Raw genomic sequence first — 16,034 nt, 5'->3', positions numbered from 1 at the left:
GGGTTGCTATCCGCACCACCCATATGGGTTTCCTCATTGATATCATTGTTGTGTGTTGCACGGGTCGTGCAGGTTGCTGCCTGCGGTGCTGTCTGCCCCCAGGGAATTCCATTGTTTGTATAACACCGTCTGAAACGGCACTATGCAGATGAATTTATCTCCCATAAGAGTACAAAAGCAAGGAGACTATGCTAAACCTTTATAAATCACTGGTTAGACCCCAGTTAGAGTATCATGTCTGGGCATCACACGTTAGGAAGGTTGTCTTGGAGAGGGTGCAAAGAAGATCTACTAGAATGATACCAGGGATGAGGGACTTCAGTTATGTGGAGAGATTAGAGAAGCTAGAATTGTTCTTCTTAGAGCAGAGAAGGTTAAGGGGAGATTTAATAAAGGCGTTCAAAATTATGTAGGGTTTTGATGGAGTAAATAAGGAGATATTGGGCTGGATGTTATACAGGTGGCAGGAGTCCTGTTGCCAGGGCCAAAACCAAGGGGTGCGCCCCTAATAAGGATGGCGGCCCACCGCATTCATCACCCCCCTCCCCCCCACCTCACAAGACATGCTGGCCAATTAGAGGTCTAGCAACTCAGCAGCCTCATCAGCGCCATCACTAGCTGTGGCCACCACATCCTGTGGCTGCACCTGCAGGATGAGGGCACATCGATGGCCGTGTGCCCTCAAAGGCAGGTAAGCAGGATCTGGGGGCCAGTCAGGAAAGCCCCAACAAGGTTGAGGGGTGGGGTTCGCTGAGGGCAGGCAGTGCCGTTGCCATGGGGTGGCTATTGCTGCTGGGTGGGGGACCCCTGCATGGGCCAAAGAATGCCCAAAAAGGTGGGTACCCACTGCTCCCCAGAGCCCGCTGGGAGACCGCCAGAGTTTACCTGTTGATCTCCCCATAGGACAGACGGCACCCCCCACGCACTGGTAAAATGCCAGCGGAGCTGGGAAAAGGCCCTTGATTACTCACGTAAGTGGATCAATTGCACTCTGGGCAGGCTGGCTGTCTGTCACCTTTCCTGCCGCTGGCAAGACGGCACGGTGGCGAGAAGATAATGGGCATGCCACCCGCCGCCTTCGCTTGCCATTTTGCCAGCCTTCCTGCCTCCCAGTCCATCCCCAAAGAGCTGGTAAAATCTAGTTCATTGTTTTCTCTAGTGGGTCAGTCGGTAACCGCAGGACACAAATGAAAGATAATTGGCAAATGAAACAAAGAGAAGAAGATGAAGAGAATTTTTTTTATGTGGCAAGTTGTTATGGTTTGGAATGCACTACTCTTAAAGAGTGGAAGTAGATTCCATAATAACTTTCAAAAGGGAATTGGATATATATTTGAAAAGGAAAAAATTGCAGTGCTATGGGGAAAGAACAGGGGAGTGGGACTAATTGAATAGCTCTTTCAAGGAGCTGAAAAGGCACGATGAGCCATGTGGCCTCCTTCTGTGCAGTACAAATCTATGATTTTATGGAAAGACTTTACGTACATTCACACAATACATGTAAATGAACTTCACATTGTTATGAAAGTGTTCCTGTTTTCCTTAAAAATACTTTTTGAGGATTCATAGTCAACCTGAAGAAATGTTGGACCAAAATAAAAGCAAAATACTGCAGATGCTGGAAATCTGAAATAAAAACAAGAAATGATGGAAATGCTCAGCAGGTCTGGCAGCATATGTGGATAGGGAAGCAGAGTTAACGTTTCAGGTCAGTGACCCTTCATCAGAACTTCATCAGAAATGTTGGACCAGTTTATTTCAAAAGGGTCATCAAGAGAACACTGAAAGGACTTATTTGACAACAACATTTACTGGTTGTCACATGACTCAAGCTAAAAATAGAACAGAACCCCTGGTAACTAGGGGACCATGTGTGCAGAGAAGTGACAGGTCAGAAGGTGGACTTTCTGTTTCCGGTTTGACTTTTTAATTGTTTGGAGTTGGGAATGAACTGTTTAAAAGGGGTTGGAGTTTTAAAAAATAAAATTGAAGGACAGAAATACAGCTCAGCCCAGCCTGTTCCATCTCTTTAAAAAGCCTGCAGAAAAGGGAGAGAACTTCCAAGGAGAGAAGAGAACTTCCAAGGAGAGAAGCTAATTCCCAAGGAAGAAGACCACAACCCAGTTCAGCTTTCCAGCACCTCTCTAAAAGACCCTGAGATGTCCACTGTGTCAACTCATCTCATCTCCTGTCTTTGAAGAAAAGCCTGCTAAATTAATTATCAACACTGCCTGAAAAGAACTGTTCTAAAAGATCCTAGTGACCTGTCTATGTGTACTCGAAAGCCAGACTGTATGCCAGTTTTGAAACATATCTCATCCACTGTTTCTTCAAGAACGAGCAAGTATTCAGCCCAAGTTTATTTTTGTCTTTTTTTGTAAAAGAGCTCTAAAACGCAAATCCTTTTTTTTTCCGGTTAACCGGTATATGCATGTGTGTAAGTGTGAGGGGCTAAGGTAAAAAGGGAACTTTAATATTTCAATATGTGTATTAATGTTTTACTTCAGTACTGGTTAAGACTTGTTTTATAATAAACCGATAATTTTGTTTATTGAAGAAACCTGGTTGGTGTGTTTTATTCTGGGATAAAAATAGAGTCTATGATTGACTGTATCAGTAAGTGGGTAATAATTTAAATATCTGTTGTGACCTGTGGAGAAGTAAGACTAGAATAAATAGTGCACTCCTCCCGCCTTGGTCGTAACAACATGTGTATTTACTTAACAAACATCTATCAGCATTCAGTCACCAAGAAAGTAAAGCACTCACAATGATTAAAAAACCTTAACATGATCTGCTTTTCATCTTACCACTTTACCAAAGACACAGAGAAAGGTTAAAGTGTACATGCATGCACCATGCAAATATGACAATTGAGATCATGTGCTCAGCAAAGGTGTCTAATACAGTCACCATCACTTACACCAACCCCGCTTATACCAGACAACCACCCATATCGGGCAAATGGCACTAACCATGTGTCATCACCAGAGGCGTCAATTACAAAAGCCCCGCTTAAACCATATTAAGCGTGCCAGCTATTTTGTGCAGTTCAGAGCTTAGCGATTCAAAAGCTCTGCTGATTTCAGGCCAAGTCAGGTCTTCAAGGGGAATCAGTCAGCTGTTTGCACTGTTAACTCTCTTATTTAAATTACCAATTAGTTATTTAAATTAAATAATCAATTAGTCACCATCAATGAAAGTTAGCAAGTGGCCCCTTAAAGGGACACAATCAATACACCTTAAGTTTTCTTTAAATGTTTTATAATTTAACAAATGAAATTAAAGTGTGTCCCGGGTGTCGATGATGTACTCCAGTCCCTCTCGTGTCCTCTGTTCATGGAAAGCCTGAAACGTACCAGCGGACGATGCGTGCTTCCTCTTCAGAGACACCCGGACACAAACATAGCTGCAGAAGAGAGGCAGACAGATGGATCGAGCAATCCACTTGACTGCGCAATGTCTGGACCTGTAGATGTACCTTGGCCAGACCCAGGAGCGATACTGTTTGCAATGTTAACAATTACTCGCGGCACTTGGAAAGTGGAGATTTCACACAGTTTCAGGAGTTATTTCATGCTATAACCTGTTATGATTTTACCATCTACCACATGTAGCGGGCAAATCACGTTAGCACAAACCCGCTCACTATATGCAATAGGGACTGTATTCAATTTTTATTTACATATTGTGGCTAGTAGCTAACATATTGGACAACAGTGGTTTAGAAAGTTAATAGCACGTAATGAGGATTTATGATTAGATATTAAACATCTTTAGTAAGCACAGTCCAATGAATGTTGTCAGACTCTTAGTGGAAGTTAGCATAGCATGAATAGTGTCTCTGCACAAATCATATCGATATTTTTTAATTTGCAGAGAAAAGCATGCCTGGAAAAGAAAACTGCTGAAGGATGATGAAAACAATTGAATGGCTCCTCTGCACTGACAGCAAGATGGATGCATTTACCCCTATCGGAGCTATCCTTGATCTCACAGCAAGACACCCCTTCAAGTTGTTACATCTGCTAACCCTATTGCTGTGCAGCACTGACACCCAAAACTAGGTCACACTCCATCTTTCTACTTACTATCTATTTCAATAAACTCTACTCATTTGAAATGTCATATAATGTGTTTTACAGGAACAACTGAGAAGAATCCACACAGCTTGATGCACTTAATAAACTAAGAACACATGAACTTGGGGATTCAGTGAAAAGAGGAAAGCATGGGGTTAAAGTTCACATCTGTTCTGTAAACTAGAAACAACCATGGTGAACTCCTCGGAGACAAATGAAATCTTAAAGAAATAGAAAATGCACGTGCTGCACCAGACTGTTGGAAAATTACAGCAGGATGACAGTTTGTTCATTGTGTCATCAGAGGGGCTCATCAAGCACAATATTTCCTTTTAGGAAGTTAAAAGAAAATGCAAATCTTCTGTTCATTGGGATGAGGGGTGGTAATACTGAGGAATAAAACACCTTCCATTTCGGGCACCCAGTGACAGCACCAAGCATTCCCAGACCAAGCAAACATCTATTAATTTTGTGCTAACCTCACCCCAACCTCGGAGGAGCACACTAATGCACCAATGTGACACTTCTCCATTTCTCACACCACCCATCGTGTGGCCTTTCTGCATAAGGATGCCCATTACTACAAGTTTGAGCTGTAGGCTGATCCCCACCAAGAACTACACAAAGTCATTAATGTAGGGTCCTTAAGCAAGCAAGTAAAAGATCACGTCAGGTTAGACAAGATTCAAACCTAGATCCGAGATGTGAAAAACCATTGTCTAATATAGACTAAACATGTTCCCCACAAATATAATGCTTCCATTCAGGCACTGAAGAATTGTGGAGAGAATTTGAAGCACCAATAATTGGTGCCTACTTGACAAGTTTACTCAGAAAGGCCATAGGATGGCTGGTAAGGATGCCTTAGTACAATGCAACCAACTTTGACCATTCATAATCTACAAAGAATTTAAGATAAAACGATGAAGTCTTTTGTAAGACCTGTAACCACAGCCAACTTCAAGCATGTCTGTGTTCTTCACACATCTGTACCCAAATAAATAATATGCCAAAATGTTAGGGATACCAATAGTGTCTGGATTTTTAAAAAAATCTTGTGTGCAGTCTTGCCCAGAAAGTTTAAAAAATTTTGGAATTCTGGATCTATTATATATATATTTCTGTTTTCCAAATTACTTAAAGAAAACATTATAAAGTTCATGCTTTCTCTTGTTCTGATGTTTTACACAAAAATGGTAAATTCTGTTTACTTTCACTGTTCCTTAAAATGATTCCCTGGATCTTTTCATGTTTAGTAATTTTTCATTGGAAAGGCTAGGCTTACAATCTGCGAGTTCTGGTATATTCTCGGAATGGCCAGTTTTGCTGTCAATCATGAACATTTCTATAAATGGTATGCACAAGTGCATGCTAGAAGCTGTAACAGACTACGTTGTTGAGTCTCTTCCACTAACAAGTGATGAACCTGCATGAGTTCAAGCTTAGGTTTCTCACACAGGCCTCTCATGGAAAACTTTGAAATAATTATTCAGGCACAGCTAACAATTTTACATATTAATGCAATTATTTTCTTATAAAGGTTGTAAATTTTTTAAGAATGTCTTCATTATCAGCGATTTAACATCCGCAGCACTTAAAGCAGCCAGAAGCACTGCACAAAGAACAGCTAGGCGCTGCGCAAACGACTACTGGCAACACCTATGCAGTCATATTCAGCTGGCCTCAGACACCGGAAACATCAGAGGAATGTATGATGGCATTAAGAGAGCTCTTGGGCCAACCATCAAGAAGATCGCCCCCCTCAAATCTAAATCAGGGGACATAATCACTGACCAACGCAAACAAATGGACCGCTGGGTTGAGCACTACCTAGAACTGTACTCCAGGGAGAATGTTGTCACTGAGATTGCCCTCAATGCAGCCCAGCCTCTACCAGTCATGGATGAGCTGGACATACAGCCAACCAAATCGGAACTCAGTGATGCCATTGATTCTCTAGCCAGCGGAAAAGCCCCTGGGAAGGACAGCATTACCCCTGAAATAATCAAGAGTGCCAAGCCTGCTATACTCTCAGCACTACATGAACTGCTATGCCTGTGCTGGGACGAGGGAGCAGTATCTCAGGACATGCGCGATGCCAATATCATCACCCTCGAAAAATGCAAAGGTGACCGCGGTGACTGCAACAACTACCGTGGAATCTCCCTGCTCAGCATAGTGGGGAAAGTCTTTGCTCGAGTCACTCTAAACAGGCTCCAGAAGCTGGCCGAGCGCATCTACCCTGAGGCACAGTGTGGCTTTCGTGCAGAGAGATCGACCGTTAACATGCTGTTCTCCCTTCGTCAGATACAGGAGAAATGCCGTGAACAACAGATGCCCCCCAACATTGCTTTCATTGATCTCACCAAAGCCTTTGACCTCGTCAGCAGACGTGGTCTCTTCAGACTACTAGAAAAGATTGGATGCCCACCAAAGCTACTAAGTATCATCACCTCATTCCATGACAATATGAAAGGCACAATTCAACATGGTGGCTCCTCATCAGAGCCCTTTCCTATCCTGAGTGGCGTGAAACAGGGCTGTGTTCTCGCTCCCACACTTTTTGGGATTTTCTTCTCCCTGCTGCTTTCACATGCGTTCAAGTCCTCTGAAGAAGGAATTTTCCTCCACACAAGATCAGGTGGCAGGTTGTTCAACCTTGTCCGTCTAAGAGCGAAGTCCAAAGTACGGAAAGTCCTCATCAGGGAACTCCTCTTTGCTGACGATGCTGCTTTAACATCTCACACTGAAGAGTGCCTGCAGAGTCTCATCAACAGGTTTGCGGCTGCCTGCAATGAATTTGGCCTAACCATCAGCCTCAAGAAAATGAACATCATGGGGCAGGACGTCAGAAATGCTCCATCCATCAATATTGGAGACCACGCTCTGGAAGTGGTTCAAGAGTTCACCTACCTAGGCTCAACTATCACCAGTAACCTGTCTCTAGATGCAGAAATCAACAAGTGCATGGGAAAGGCTTCCACTGCTATGTCCAGAATGGCCAAGAGAGTGTGGGAAAATGGCGCACTGACACGGAACACAAAAGTCCGAGTGTATCAGGCCTGTGCCCTCAGTACCTTGCTCTATGGCAGCGAGGCCTGGACAACGTATGTCAGCCAAGAGCGACGTCTCAATTCATTCCATCTTCGCTGCCTCCGGAGAATACTTGGCATCAGGTGGCAGGACCGTATCTCCAACACAGAAGTCCTTGAGGCGGCCAACATCCCCAGCTTATACACACTACTGAGTCAGCGGCGCTTGAGATGGCTTGGCCATGTGAGCCGCATGGAAGATGGCAGGATCCCCAAAGACACATTGTCCAGCAAGCTCGCCACTGGTATCAGACCCATTGGCCGTCCATGTCTCCGCTTTAAAGACGTCTGCAAACGCGACATGAAATCCTGTGACATTGATCACAAGTTGTGGGAGTCAGTTGCCAGCGTTCGCCAGAGCTGGCGGGCAGCCATAAAGACGGGGTTAAAGTGTGGCGAGTCGAAGAGACTTAGTAGTTGGCAGGAAAAAAGACAGAGGCGCAAGGGGAGAGCCGACTGTGTAACAGCCCCGACAAACAAATTTCTCTGCAGCACCTGTGGAAGAGCCTGTCACTCTAGAATTGGCAGTGGGAGGAGATCCTTAAGTGCCAGTTAATTGGCCTCTTAAGGGCCTTGATTGTCCTGGGCTGGGCGGACCATTTCCTGCCACCGCCGTTCCACATAAAATTGCAGTGCGGGTGGGAGGAGGTCCCACCCTCCCACCCTCCCACCCACCCCCACCACTAGCCCACTTGTTTGGGGGCCGTAAAATTCTGTCCAAATGTTTCAGATCTGTGGCCTTTCATCAGAACACATGAACTCTACTTCTCTCTCCACAGATCTGCTGAGTATTTCCAGCACTTTCTGTTTTTATTTCAGATTTCCAGCACCTGCAGTATTTTTCTTTTATATATAAATTCAGCGTCCATGTTTGCAGGTTAAGGACATTGAGGATTCAAATACCATGTGCTCTGCAGAGGTTGTCACGTATTCCACTGTGGGTCACTTGCAATGCTCATAATGCTGCTGTTTCCTTTGACTGTCATGCTCAAAGTGTTGGTTGGAACTAGAATTGCTCTCCAGTGTGCTACAGTTACAATTTAAAAGTGAAATTTTTGTTTGGCCTTTTAAGAGCATTTTTGGCTCCAGGGAAAGTTATAAGTTATACGCTGGCATCTAGAAATTATTTTTATTCATTCACTGGATGTGGGCGTCGCTGACATGGCCAGTCTTTATTGCCCTTGAGAAGGGGTGGTGAACCACCTTCTTGGATACAACTGAGTGGGGGCTTGCTGGTCATTTCAGTAGGCAGTTAAGAGTTAACCACATCGCTGTAGGTTTGGAGCCATATATAGGCCAGACTGTGTTAGGATGGAAGATTTCCTTCCCCAAAGGATATTAGTGAACCCAATGGGTTTTTATGACAATCCAATAGTTTCACAGTCACCACAACTGATATTAGTTTTTTTCTTCCAGATTTATTTTAACACTGTCAGTTACATTTTATGAATTTTCTATTTGGCATACATGGAGCAGGACTTCTGTGAAAAAGCAGAATAAATGAGTACGGAATAGGACTGACTGCTAGAAAGCAGGATGAATGATTAGGGAACAGGGTCGTCTACAGGAAAGCAAGATGAGTGAGCTGAGAAAAGCACACTAGAATAGAAGGTGAGCAAGCCAAGAACACTCGCTGGAGAATGGAAGTGTGTGCCAGCAACAGCGAAATACCACTGGGTGCCTAAGAGGTGAGTCAGGAAGAGGATGCACTACTGGAGAATGGGAGGAGTGAGTCAGGGTACTAGGAACATGGCTGGAAAACAGTTGAGCCAACCAGGTACAGGGCTTGCTGCCAAATAGCCTGAAGAAATTAATTAAAACATCACACAAGGTCATGAAAAAAAAACAGGAGGACATATTGCTCAATTGCAGGTTTGCACACTTTGGATACCTGTCTGAAGGAGAAAGATAAAAAGCGGCAACCAATTTTCTGCAAATTAAATTGTTTCTCGCTCTCTATGTAATAATGGCTGGGATTGTATCTGGGCGACTGGGGGCTTAACCACTGATAAAAGCGCCGACAAAGGACACACGTCACCTCCTCTGGGGAAGGCCCATGGGATCAAGTGTCAATGAGGCACTTAAGTGGACAGCGGTAGGCCTTCCCCAGGATCAATGACCCCGGCGGCAGAAGTTCTGCCTGCTGACAGCTGTCGGCCAATCAGAGGCCGGCAGCTCTTTAACTGAGCAGTGCCACCGTGAAGGCAGTGGCTGCTGCCGGTGGAGCCTGGACCCAGGCCACAGTAAGTCTCAGCAGGATCGCTTCGCAGAGTGGGGGTTGCAGGAGAGGTGGGTGTAGGGGGGTCGGCAGCAAGGGAGGGAGGGTCTCAGTGGGCCCCCACCCTCCCTATCCCAATGCCGGGTTCCTCGTTCAGACACTAAGTGCCTTTTAATGAGGGACACCAGCCCCCAGAACCGGCAAGCAACCCACATGGGTTTGCTTGGCGTGCTCCCCGTGCAGCAACAGACCTGCCTGCCACTGGATTAATTCTGGCAGCAGCAGGATGAGGCCATTAATTGGACATTAATTGCCCACTTAAGGGCCTCAATTGGCGGCAAGGCCACGGACATAATTTGTGTGGACCCGATTATATGCTCTCCACACCTCCAAACCTGACGCGGGGGAAAGCATAAAATTGCCCCCCACAATGAGTCTGAGCAATTAATAAGCTCCAAAGATAAGAAAGGAAGAAAAACCATGCCTTTATATACCACCTTTCACAACCTCAGGATATCAACAACAACAATAACTTATATTTATATAGCGCCTTTAACGGGCACATTAAAGGAACATTATAAAACAAAGTGTGACACTGAGCCACAAAAGGAGATATTAGGTCAGATGACCAAAAGCTTGGTCAAAGAGGTAGATTTTAAGGAATGTCTTAAAGGAGAAAAGTGAGGTGAAGAGGCAGAGAGGTGTAGGGAGAGTAGTCCAGAGTTTGGCGCCTTGGCAACTGAAGGCGCGGCCACCAATGGTGGAGTGATTCAAATCAGGGATGCACAAGAGGCCAGAATTAGAGGAGCGCGGACATCTTAAAGGGTTGTGGGGCTGGAAGAGGTTACAGAGATAGGGTGGAGTGAGGCCATGAAGGGATTTGAAAACAAGGATGAGAATTTTAAAATCAAGATGTTACTTGACCAGGAGCCAATGTAGGTCAGCGAGCACAGGAGCAATAGGGGAATGGGACTTGTGCGAGTTAAGACAAGGGTAACAGAGTTTTGGATGACCTCAAGTGTATGGAGAGCAGAATGTGCGAGACCAGCCAGGAGTGCATTGGAATAGTCAAGTCCAGAGGTAACGAAGGCATGAATGAGGGTTTCAATAGTAGATGAGCTGACATGGGCGAAGTCAGGCGGTGAAAATACGGAGTTAAAAATAGACAGTCTCCGTCATTACTGGGGGAGTTGCATTACTGGTTAAGGAGAATATCACAGCTGTACTGCGGGCGGACACCTCGGAGGGGTCATGCAGCGAGGCAATATGGGTGGAACTCAGGAATAGAAAGGGTGCAGTCACAATGTTGGGGGTTTAATACAGGCCTCCCAACAGCCAGCGGGAGGTAGAGGAGCAGATATGTAGACAGATTTTGGAAAGATGTAAAGGTAACAGGGTTGTAGTGGTGGGTGATTTTAACTTCCCCTATATTGACTGGGACTCACTTAGTGCTAGGGGCTTGGATGGGGCAGAATTTGTAAGGAGCATCCAGGAGGGCTTCTTGAAACAATACGCAGATAGTCCAACTAGGGATGGGGCCGTACTGGACCTGGTATTGGGGAATGAGCCCACCCAGGTGGTCGAAGTTTCAGTAGGGGAGCATTTCGGGAACAGTGACCATAATTCCATAAGTTTTAAGGTACTTGTGGATAAGGATAAGAGTAGTCCTCAGGTGAAGGTGCTAAATTGGGGGAAGGCTAATTATAATAATATTAGACAGGAACTGAAAAATGTAGATTGGGGGCGGCTGTTTGAGGGTAAATCAACATCTGACATGTGGGAGTCTTTCAAACGTCAGTTGATTAGAATCCAGGACCAGCATGTTCCTGTGAGGAAGAAGGATAAGTTTGGCAAGTTTCGGGAACCTTGGATAATGCGGGATATTGTGAGCCTCGTCAAAAAGTAAAAGGAAGCATTCGTAAGGGCTGGAAGGCTAGGAACAGACAAATCCTTTGAGGAATATAAAGACAGTAGGAAGGAACTTAAGCAAGGAGTCAGGAGGGTTAAAAGGGGTTATGAGAAGTCATTGGCAAACAGGATTAAGGAAAATCCCAAGGCTTTTTATACGTATATAAAGAGCAAGAGGGTAACCAGGGAAAGGGTTGGCCCACTCCAGGACAGAGAAGGGAATCTATGTGTGGAGCCAGAGGAAATGGGCGAGGTACTAAATGAGTACTTTGCATCAGTATTCACCAAGGAGAAGGACTTGGTGGATGATGAGCCTAGGAAAGGGAATGTAGATGGTCTCAGTCATCTCATTATCAAAAAGGAGGAGGTGTTGGGTGTCTTGCAAAGCATTAAGGTAGATAAGTCCCCAGGGCCTGATGGGATCTACCCCAGAATACTGAGGGAGGCAAGGGAAGAAATTGCTGGGGCCTTGACAGAAATCTTTGCATCCTCATTGGCTACAGGTGAGGTCCCAGAGGACCGGAGAATAGCCAATGTTGTTCCTTTGTTTAAGAAGGGTAGCAAGGATAATCCAGGAAATTGTAGGCCGGTGAGCCTTACGTCAGTGGTAGGGAAACTATTAGAGAGGATTCTTCGGGACAGGATTTACTCCCATTTGGAAATAAATGGACTTATTAGCGAGAGGCAGCATGGTTTTGTGAAGGGGAGGTCGTGTCTCACTAATTTGATTGAGTTTTTTGAGGAAGTGACAAAGATGATTGATGAAGGAAGGGCAGTGGATGTTATCTATATGGACTTCAGTAAAGCCTTTGACAAGGTCCCTCATGGCAGACTGATACAAAAGGTGAGTCACATGGGATCAGAGGGGAGCTGGCAAGATGGATACAGAACTGGCTCGGTCATAGAAGACAGAGGGTAGCATTGGAAGGGTGCTTTTCTGAATGGAGGGATGTGACTAGTGGTGTTCCGCAGGGATCAGTGCTGGGACCTTTGCTGTTTGTAGTATATATAAATTATTTGGAGGAAAATGTAGCTGGTCTGATTAGTAAGTTTGCGGATGACACAAAGGTTGGTGGAGTTGCGGACAGTGATGAGGATTGTCAGAGGATACAGCAGGATATAGATCGGTTGGAGACTTGGGCGGAGAAATGGCAGATGGAGTTTAATCCGGACAAATGTGAGGTAATGCATTTTGGAAGGTCTAATGCACGTGGGAAGTATACAGTAAATGGCAGAACCCTTAGGAGTATTGACAGGCAGAGAGATCTGGGCGTACAGGTCCACGGGTCACTGAAAGTGGCAACGCAGGTGGATAAGGTAGTCAAGAAGGCATACGGCATGCTTGCCTTCATCGGTCGGGGCATAGAGTATAAAAATAGGCAAGTCATGCTGAAGCTGTACAGAACTTTAGTTAGGCCACACTTAGAATATTGCGTGCAATTCTGGTCGCCACACTACCAGAAGGACGTGGAGGCTTTGGAGACGGTACAGAAGAGGTTTACCAGGATGTTGCCTAGTCTGGAGGGGATTAGCTATGAGGAGAGGTTGGATAAGCTCAGATTGTTTTCACTGGAACGACGGAGGTGGAGGGGTGACATGATAGAGGTTTACAAAGTTATAAGCGGCATGAACAGAGTGGATAGTCAGGGTGGAAGAGTCAGTTACTAGGGGACATAGGTTCAAGGTGAGAGGGGCAAAGTTGAGAGGGGATGTGCGAGGCAAGTTCTTTACACAGAGGGTGGTGAGTGGTTGGAACTTGTTGCCGGGGGAGGTGGTGGAAACAGGTACCGTAGAGACGTTTAAGAGGCATCTTGACAAATACATGAATAGGATGGGAATAGAGGGATACGGACCCCGGAAGTGCAGAAGGTTTTAGTTTGCGCAGGCATCAAGATCGGCGCAGGCTTGGAGGGCCGAATTGCCGTTCCTGTGCTGTGTTGTTCTTTGTTCTTTTGTTCTTTTGATGGCACAAATATGAGGTCGGAAGCTCATCTCGGGTTCAAATGTGACATCAAGGTTGCAAACAAATTGGGTTAATCTCAAGACTGCTGCCAGGGAAAGGGATGGAGTCAGTAGATAGGGAATGGTGTTTGGAGGGTGGACCGATAACAATAGCTTCAGTCTTCCCAATATTTAATTGGAGGAAATCTCTGCTGATACAGTACTGCATGTCAGATAAGCAGTCTGATAATTTAGCAACAGTGGATGAGTTGGGAGAAGTGATGGTGAGGTAGAGCTGAATGTCATCAGCATACATGTGAAAACTAGCGCTGTACTTTCAGATGATGTCGCGAGGGGCAGCTCGTGTAGACGAGCAATAGGAGAGAGCCAAGGATAGATCCTTGTCCCAGAGTGTGTCAGACAAAGAATTACCTTTGAACAATCATCATTATTGTTATATAGACAAGCGTGGCAGCCAGTATGCACACAGCGAGGTTCCACAACCAGCCATGGCATAAATAGTCAAATACCCTATTTTGTTGTCGGTTGAGGTATGAATGTTAGTCCTGACACTGGTAGAACGCACTACTCTTCATCGAATAGTTCCATGGGATCTTTTACATTGACTTAAACAAGCAGTTGGGGCCTCAGTTTAACATCTCATATGATGGCTATTCTGACAGTGCAGCAGTCTCTCACTAATGCATTGAAGTGTCAGCCTAGATTATGTGCTCAAGTTTATGGAAGCCTGGAATAGGAGCAGCAGTTTAATATTCCTTTCCTTCTATTCACACAATGAAAGGCTGCCTAATAATAATTTATAAGTTTTCTAATTCACCCTTTTCTTATCAGCCTGTGGTATGGCATTTTGCAATCTGTGTGTAATGAGTTATTTTTATGTTGTCTGATGCAACATAAATGAGATGTGTGGAGTCCAGTAGGTTGAATATCTCAAACTGGTTTATTAACAGCTAACTATTATACACAGTACAGAGCAAACTATTTACAGAACCTTCCTCTATGTTTTACAGTTACAGAGTGCCTCTGGCACATAGTTACATGACTGCATCCTGGTACTGAGCTCGTTAGCATACTAAGATCTTAAAGGGACATCATTGTTAAAGGCAATCATACAACATCCCCGTTCTTTCCAAAGATAAATCTCATATGCTAAAAGTAAGAAACACACAAAATTAGATAACATCAAAATTATTCACACATGGATAGAGATTGTGAAATTTACATATGCAGAGGCTTATGAGTCCATATATCATTTTGGTGGGTTGACAACTTTTCCAGATCTGGTTATGGTATAGCCTTCTGGGGATGTGGATTTCACCCTTGGCTGTCCTGGGTTTGCAGACATGTTGTCAATGCGTTGGCTGCCGTCCTGTTGATCTTTCACACCCCCACTGTCTTGTGCGGCTCGGAGAAGAGCTTCATCCTGACTGACAGCACAATTGCAGCCGGGGCAGGAGTTTAGCAGTGCTTGTCTGTTTATCTAGCTTCCAGCACTCTATCTCTGTTTACACAGCTGTTCAATAGGCATTTCAAGTGCTTTTTTTCTCTGCTGGAGTTTGTTTATCCAGCCTTTCAATAGGCAATTCTTCACGCTTGAGTGGTTTTATGATTTTTTTAAAACTCTGGCTGAGTGAATGAAAGCTTGTCACACTCAAGTGGTTTGATAATTTTTTTATAGCTGCAGCTTTAAACTGCATGAATGGAGGATTCCCACCCTTTATGCTGTCAGACGTCTCCAGTAATGGCACGGATTTCGATCAGCCTGGGGGAGCCTTTGGAACCAATTGATCGGCCTGAGATAGGGATTGGGATTTCCCTGTTTTTTTTTAAACAGAACCTTTAAAAAAAAACAACGTTGCAAGCACCTCAAAGCTTTTTATTAAACAGAGATTCCTGGACCATTGGAGCAATGACTTACCTGATTGCAATAATTGATTTACGGCCTGTCATTCTGCACTGTGTCTTCTACAGCTTGAGGTAAGTGTTTTCTTCTTTCCCTATTTGGGCCAGTTTTTAAAAAAACTTTCCATCTTTTTACTGTGGGAACGTAGTTTTTAAAGCTGTTTTCCCTGTGGTCTTCAATCTTAGATTCTGTCTTCTCACCATAACTGCCACCATGTAATGCGTTTTTGTTTATGTTGTCTGATGCAACATAAATGAGATGCGTGGAGTCCAGTAGGTTGAAGATCTCAAACAGTTTTATTAACAGCTAACTATTATATAGAGGCTTCTTGTGGAGGCTGGACCTTTAATTTGACAGAGCTAACTATTTACAGAACCTTCCTCTATGTGTTACAGTTACAGAATGCCCTTGGCAAGTAGTCACATGACTGCATCCTAGTACTGAGCTCATTAGCATTCTAAGCTCTTAAAGGGACATCACTCTTAAAGACAATCATACAACAGAAATAATGTTCAAATCAGCAAGATTGCACAGAAATGTTCTGAACACAAAGCATAAAAACAGAACCAGTGTACGGATTATACAGGTCTCAGAGGATTGATGAAAAGAAAGGCCAGGCTCTGAAGTTAATTCTTTTGTCAAATAAATCTTTTAGTGGTTTGTGCAGCTCTTTATTATTACACTAAAAAGCTGATAATGTGGAATTTATAGACAGACTATATAGTAGATCAAGCACAACAGCAAATAGCCCTAAAAGGTATACATGTGGATTAGAAATTCCATTGCAAGTTTCATTCAATAGTTAATGTACAGAGGCTAAACAACAGTTAACCACATCACCTTTTCAAGGAGTGTACATATTGCCAGCA

This window comes from Heterodontus francisci, chromosome 19 (genome assembly GCF_036365525.1).
Source record: "Heterodontus francisci isolate sHetFra1 chromosome 19, sHetFra1.hap1, whole genome shotgun sequence".
In the NCBI taxonomy this organism is placed as follows: domain Eukaryota; kingdom Metazoa; phylum Chordata; class Chondrichthyes; order Heterodontiformes; family Heterodontidae; genus Heterodontus; species Heterodontus francisci.
This window is presented reverse-complemented; position numbering follows the sequence as displayed.